Source organism: Chiloscyllium plagiosum, unplaced genomic scaffold (assembly GCF_037043375.1).
Source record: "Chiloscyllium plagiosum isolate Xiang-an unplaced genomic scaffold, Cpla_swu_hap1 HiC_scaffold_85, whole genome shotgun sequence".
Taxonomy (NCBI): domain Eukaryota; kingdom Metazoa; phylum Chordata; class Chondrichthyes; order Orectolobiformes; family Hemiscylliidae; genus Chiloscyllium; species Chiloscyllium plagiosum.
Window position 1 is genome coordinate 340,767 of NW_028270224.1, and position 7,439 is coordinate 348,205.

The window sequence follows — 7,439 nt, forward strand, 5'->3', positions numbered from 1 at the left end:
GGGACAGTGTGAGAGAGAGGGACAGTGTGTGTGTGAGAGAGAGGGACAGTGTGTATGTGAGAGAGAGAGGGACAGTGTGTGTGTCTGTGTGAGAGAGAGGGACAGTGTGTGTGTGTGTGAGAGAGAGAGGGACAGTTTGTGTGTGAGAGACAGAGTGACAGTGTGTGTGAGAGAGAGGGGGACAGTGTGTGTGTGAGAGAGAGAGGTACAGTGTGTGTGTGAGAGAGAGAGAGGGACAGTGTGAGAGAGAGGGACAGTGTGTGTGTGAGAGAGAGGGACAGTGTGTATGTGAGAGAGAGAGGGACAGTGTGTGTGTCTGTGTGAGAGAGAGGGACAGTGTGTGTGTGTGTGAGAGAGAGAGGGACAGTGTGTGTGTGAGAGACAGAGTGACAGTGTGTGTGAGAGAGAGGGGGACAGTGTGTGTGTGAGAGAGAGAGGGACAGTGTGTGTGAGAGAGAGAAAGAGGGACAGTGTGAGAGAGAGGGACAGTGTGTGTGTGAGAGAGAGGGATAGTGTGTGTGTGAGAGAGAGAGGGACAGTGTGAGAGAGAGGGACAGTGTGTGTGTGTGAGAGAGAGAGGGACAGTGTGTGTGTGAGAGAGAGGGACAGTGTGTGTGTGAGAGAGAGAGAGGGACAGTGTGAGAGAGAGGGACAGTGTGAGAGAGAGGGACAGTGTGTGTGTCAGAGAGAGGGACAGTGTGTGTGTCTGTGTGAGAGAGAGGGACAGTGTGTGTGAGAGAGAGGGACAGTGTGTGTGTGTGAGAGAGAGGGACAGTGTGTGTGTGTGAGAGAGAGGGAGGGACAGTGTGTGTGTGTGTGAGAGAGAGAGACAGTGTGTGTGAGAGAGAGAGGGACAGTGTGTGTGTGTGTGAGAGAGAGAGAGACAGTGTGTGAGAGAGAGAGGGCCAGTGTGTGTGTGTGAGAGAGAGAGGGACAGTGTGTGTGTCTGTGTGAGAGAGAGGGACAGTGTGTGTGTGTGTGAGAGAGAGGGACAGTGTGTGTGTGTGAGAGAGAGGGACAGTGTGTGTGTGTGAGAGAGAGAGAGGGACAGTGTGTGTGTGTGTGTGAGAGAGAGAGAGACAGTGTGTGTGAGAGAGAGAGGGACAGTGTGTGTGTGTGTGAGAGAGAGACAGTGTGTGTGTGTGTGAGAGAGAGGGACAGTGTGTGTGTGTATGAGAGAGAGAGGGACAGTGTGTGTGTGTGAGAAAGAGGGACAGTGTGTGTGTGTGTGAGAGAGAGAGACAGTGTGTGTGAGAGAGAGAGGGACAGTGTGTGTGTGTGTGAGAGAGACAGTGTGTGTGAGAGAGAGAGGGACAGTGTGTGTGTGTGAGAGAGAGAGACAGTGTGTGTGTGTGAGAGAGAGGGACAGTGTGTGTGTGTGAGAGAGAGGGACAGTGTGTGTGTGTGAGAGAGAGAGAGGGACAGTGTGTGTGTGTGTGTGAGAGAGAGAGACAGTGTGTGTGAGAGAGAGAGGGACAGTGTGTGTGTGTGTGAGAGAGAGAGAGACAGTGTGTGTGTGTGAGAGAGAGGGACAGTGTGTGTGTGTGTGAGAGAGGGACAGTGTGTGTGTGTGAGAAAGAGGGACAGTGTGTGTGTGTGTGAGAGAGAGAGACAGTGTGTGTGAGAGAGAGAGGGACAGTGTGTGTGTGTGTGAGAGAGACAGTGTGTGTGAGAGAGAGAGGGACAGTGTGTGTGTGTGTGAGAGAGACAGTGTGTGTGAGAGAGAGAGGGACAGTGTGTGTGTGTGTGAGAGAGAGAGACAGTGTGTGTGAGAGAGAGAGGGACAGTGTGTGTGTGTGAGAGAGAGAGACAGTGTGTGTGTGTGAGAGAGAGGGACAGTGTGTGTGTGTGAGAGAGAGGGACAGTGTGTGTGTGTGAGAGAGAGAGAGGGACAGTGTGTGTGTGTGTGTGAGAGAGTGAGACAGTGTGTGTGAGAGAGAGAGGGACAGTGTGTGTGTGTGTGAGAGAGAGAGAGACTGTGTGTGTGTGTGAGAGAGAGGGACAGTGTGTGTGTGTGTGAGAGAGGGACAGTGTGTGTGTGTGAGAAAGAGGGACAGTGTGTGTGTGTGTGAGAGAGAGAGACAGTGTGTGTGAGAGAGAGAGGGACAGTGTGTGTGTGTGTGAGAGAGACAGTGTGTGTGAGAGAGAGAGGGACAGTGTGTGTGTGTGTGAGAGAGAGAGACAGTGTGTGTGTGAGAGAGAGAGGGACAGTGTGTGTGTGAGAGAGAGAGGGACAGTGTGTGTGTGTGAGAGAGAGGGACAGTGTGTGTGTGAGAGAGAGAGAGGGACAGTGTGTGTGAGAGAGAGAGAGGGACAGTGTGTGTGTGTGAGAGAGAGGGACAGTGTGTGTGTGTGTGAGAGAGAGAGACAGTGTGTGTGAGAGAGAGAGGGACAGTGTGTGTGTGTGTGAGAGAGAGAGAGACAGTGTGTGTGAGAGAGAGAGGGACAGTGTGTGTGAGAGAGAGAGGGACAGTGTGTGTGTGAGAGAGAGAGGGACAGTGTGTGTGAGAGAGAGAGGGACAGTGTGTGTGTGTGTGAGAGAGAGAGACAGTGTGTGTGTGTGTGTGAGAGAGAGAGAGAGAGAGAGACAGTGTGTGTGAGAGAGAGAGGGACAGTGTGTGTGAGAGAGAGAGGGACATTGTGTGTGTGAGAGAGAGAGGGACAGTGTGTGTGAGAGAGAGGGACAGTGTGTGTGTGAGAGAGAGAGGGACAGTGTGTGTGAGAGAGAGAGAGGGACAGTGTGTGTGTGTGAGAGAGAGGGACAGTGTGTGTGTGTGTGAGAGAGAGAGACAGTGTGTGTGAGAGAGAGAGGGACAGTGTGTGTGTGTGTGTGTGAGAGAGAGAGACAGTGTGTGTGAGAGAGAGAGGGACAGTGTGTGTGTGAGAGAGAGAGGGACAGTGTGTGTGAGAGAGAGAGGGACAGTGTGTGTGTGTGAGAGAGGGACAGTGTGTGTGTGTGTGAGAGAGAGGGACAGTGTGTGTGTGTGAGAGAGAGAGACAGTGCGTGTGTGTGTGAGAGAGAGAGACAGTGTGTGTGAGAGAGAGAGGGACAGTGTGTGTGTGAGAGAGAGAGGGACAGTGTGTGTGAGAGAGAGAGGGACAGTGTGTGTGTGTGAGAGAGAGGGACAGTGTGTGTGAGAGAGAGAGGGACAGTGTGTGTGTGTGAGAGAGGGACAGTGTGTGTGTGTGTGAGAGAGAGGGACAGTGTGTGTGTGTGAGAGAGAGAGACAGTGCGTGTGTGTGTGAGAGAGAGAGAGAGAGAGACAGTGTGTGTGTGAGAGAGAGGGACAGTGTGTGTGTGTGAGAGAGGGACAGTGTGTGTGTGTGTGAGAGAGAGAGGGACAGTGTGTGTGAGAGAGAGAGGGACAGTGTGTGTGAGAGAGAGGGACAGTGTGTGTGTGAGAGAGAGACAGTGTGTGTGTGAGAGAGAGAGAGGGACAGTGTGAGTGTGGGAGAGAGAGGGACAGTGTGTGTGAGTGAGAGAGAGACAGTGTGTGTGTGAGAGAGAGAGAGGGACAGTGTGAGTGTGGGAGAGAGAGGGACAGTGTGTGTGAGAGAGGGAGACAGGGAGAGGGACAATAGACCCTCCTTAATCCCCTCCGTCCCTGTTTAATATTTTATATTCTCCGCTGGGACCCTGCTTCCCTGTTTCGTGTTTTCTCGTCCCTGGGTGGGACCCTTTGCATGTCTCAATGCAGTGCTTCCTGAGCAAGCTGTTTTGAGTTGAAGTTAGAATCAGTCACGAACCTGTCAGTCTCCCCGGGTCATCTTTGGTGCCAATCCCACCTCGTTCAGTCTGAAATGATGTGAACATTATGCTGCATCATTGATAGAATAAAACTGTGAAATGCTGGGGCCCAAGCACTGATCCTTGTGGTACCCCAACTTTAGTCTGGCCCATTCATTCCTCATCTTTCATCTTCCCATGCCACTCCCCCCTCCTCCAAAATGCAAAGAAACCACGTCCACTGGATCCTCCTGATCAACTCTTGTCAGATACATAATCAAAACACTCCACAGATTTGCTCAGCATCAAAGATGGGAGCAGAATATGGTCATTCAGCCCATCGAATCCGTCCCGGCATTCAATTCCCTCCTCATCTCCCACTTTCCTGCATTCTCCCCGTCACCCTTGACTCCCTATCCTGATTAAATATATGCAATACAGAGATTTTTAATGACCCAGCCTCGATTTCCCCCCCACCTCCCCCTCGGAGAGAGAAGAAATTCCTCCCCGTCTCCAGCTACAGATTGTCACGTATATGGAATTTACCAACTTTCAGTCCCATTTATTTCTGACTTTCACTGACTTCCTTCAGTCCCTCATTCGCACCCGTCTTTCTGGGAGGGGTTGCGGTACCTTGCTCTGTGCAGACGGACACAAAGTTTGTGTTGCTTCCTTCCCCGTCTCTGTGTGGAAACGGTCCACGGTTGTCCCTGCTCATAATTTCATTTTTATATACCTCTGGCATGTCTTATGATCCTTTTTCTCTGGCTTACTTATTCTTTTCCGTCTTCACCAACTCCTCTGCCAAATGAGAAAATGCTTTCAATTCTTATGAGGATTCGTGACCTGATAATCTCAGAAGTTGGCTTTGAAGGTGGGGCGGGGGGGGAATCACAGAATTGTGGCGGGTATTAAATGGGGGACACATTGAATTTTGTTGGGAATTCTGCAATATCCAGGGTGAAATGTTTTATCATGTCTTTTTTTAATGAGTCAAACGTGTTTCTGGGAAGGAACAAGATTTGGCAGGACTCAATGCTGTCTCCAACATTAAACCTTTCAGAACCACTCTCTTAAACAAAACGATTAGCACGTCTTAGGAACACATCATTCCTTGAGATGTCCGCTCTCTCGTGTTAACATCTTGAGATAGTCTTACTCTCTCGAAACACTTCTCTGTTACTGTTTAAAAAAAAAACACACACCAGGTTATACTCCAACAGGTTAGTTGGAAGCACTAGCTATTGGAGCGCTGCTCCTTCATCAGGTAGCTAGTCAGATACCTACCTGAACTGCATTCAAGCTTGGCGCAGGGCAGGTGATAAACCTTGACTTGTTCCATCAAAATCAGCCAACAGCACTCTCTCACTCACTCCTCTGTCCAATCCACTCCATCGTCTCTCTGAGTGATTTGCCACCGGTGACAATTGTGCTTCCAATCTCCTCTGGACTTTCGGTGACTATTATTGACAGTGGTATCTGCTTGGTTGTGTGGAGTAATTGCAGATTGGGGGGGAGCAGGAAGTTAGAATTTGGTGGTGTGTGTGTAAAAAAAAAGGGGAAAATGTGTGGTCCCTTTAAAAGATGGTGGTTTTTTTTCCTCCCGGTCCTTAGGAGATTTAAAATGGATGTCTGTGAGCACCTTGAAAATGTGCAAGTCCATCAAGAGTCTGAACGAAGCATTTGTATGGAAAGGCCTTGCAGTTAGTAGGCCAAGCAGCAGTTTTTAACCCAGACTTTTGAATTTAGCTGATCAGTTTGAACGAGGCACTTAAATATCAAAAACCTATGAAATTTAAATCTGATGGTTTTGACGACATACAGCTATGTAAGAAATTGATATGTCATCACGGGTTTAAAGAGAAGGGGACAGAGGACCCACGCTAGCTGCTGTCTGCCAGAGCTAATGGGCCTCAGCTCCAATCACTCCGACAGTGACTTTTCCCGCTCCTCGGATGCTCTCTGACCTGCTGTGCTTTTCCAACTTCACGTCTACTTCCAGCATCAGCAGCCCTGGGTGGACTGCAGGATGGGAAAGGGAAACCCTGCCAACACATCAACCAGGGTCGGTCAGGGTCACTTTCCAATCAGCCTCACTGTCCATGAATCTCTCTCTGGCATGTCCACGTGTTCTGCTTTGGTGAGTGGTTAATGTCTGGAGCGGACACTTCTGGTTTGCCGGATGAAACAGAACTTATCTTTAATCGGGTCCATCCTTAACCCCCACCCTTCAAACTGTTCACAGGCTCACTGTCTCCGCACTTACTGTCACCTGGGGTTAGTCTGGCATTCCATTGGAGATTCTTTTTCGGATTGTGCCTTCTTTTTAAAGCATGTAAATAATTGTGTGTTTCATTCTCGCAGTTTCAGACCATGTTCCACACAAGTACAGCAGGAGGCCATTCAGCCCCCCTCCTCCAGCCTGTCACACAGGAACAGCAGGAGGCCATTCAGCCCCCCTCCTCCAGCCTGTCACACACGAACAGCAGGAGGCCATTCAGCCCCCCTCCTCCAGCCTGTCACACAGGAGCCCGTTCAGCCCCTCCCTCCTCCAGCCTGTCACACAGGAACGGCAGGAGGCCATTCAGCCCCCCTCCTCCAGCCTGTCACACAGGAGCAGCAGGAGGCCGTTCAGCCCCTCCCTCCTCCAGCCAGTCACACAGGAACAGCAGGAGGCCATTCAGCCCCTCCCTCCTCCAGCCTGTCACACAGGAACGGCAGGAGGCCATTCAGCCCCCTCCCTCCTCCAGCCTGTCACACAGGAACAGCAGGAGGCCATTCAGCCCCCCTCCTCCAGCCTGTCACACAGGAGCCCGTTCAGCCCCTCCCTCCTCCAGCCTGTCACACAGGAGGCCATTCAGCCTCCCCTCCCTCCTGTCACACAGGAACAGCAGGAGGCCATTCAGCCCCTCCCCTCCCTCCCTCCAGCCTGTCACATGGGAACAGCAGGAGGCCGTTCAGCCCCTCCCTCCTCCAGCCTGTCACACAGGAACAGCAGGAGGCCATTCCGCCCCCCCTCCCTCATCCAGCCTGTCACATGGGAACAGCAGGAGGCCATTCAGCCCCCCTCCTCCAGCCTGTCACACAGTAACAGCAGGAGGCCATTCAGCCCCTCCCTCCTCCAGCCTGTCACACAGGAACAGCAGAAGGCCATTCAGCCCCTCCCTCCTCCAGCCTGTCACACGGGAACAGCAGGAGGCCATTCCGCACCCCCCTCCCTCCTCCAGCCTGTCACACGGGAACAACAGGAGGCCATTCAGCCCCCCCCTCCTCCAGCCTGTCACACAGGAACAGCAGGAGGCCATTCCGCCCCCCTCCCTCCTCCAGCCTGTCACATGGGAACAGCAGGAGGCCATTCAGCCCCCCTCCTCCAGCCTGTCACACAGGAACAGCAGGAGGCCATTCAGCCCCTCCCTCCTCTAGCCTGTCACACAGGAACAGCAGAAGGCCATTCAGCCCCTCCCCTCCCTCCAGCCTGTCACACAGGAACAGCAGGAGGCCATTTAGCCCCCTCCTCCAGCCTGTCACACGGAAACAGCAGGAGGCCATTCAGCCCCTCCCTCCTCTAGCCTGTCACACAGGAACAGCAGAAGGCCATTCAGCCCCTCCCCTCCCTCCAGCCTGTCACACAGGAACAGCAGGAGGCCATTTAGCCCCCTCCTCCAGCCTATCACACAGGAACAGCAGGAGGCCATTCAGCCCATTTCTCCAG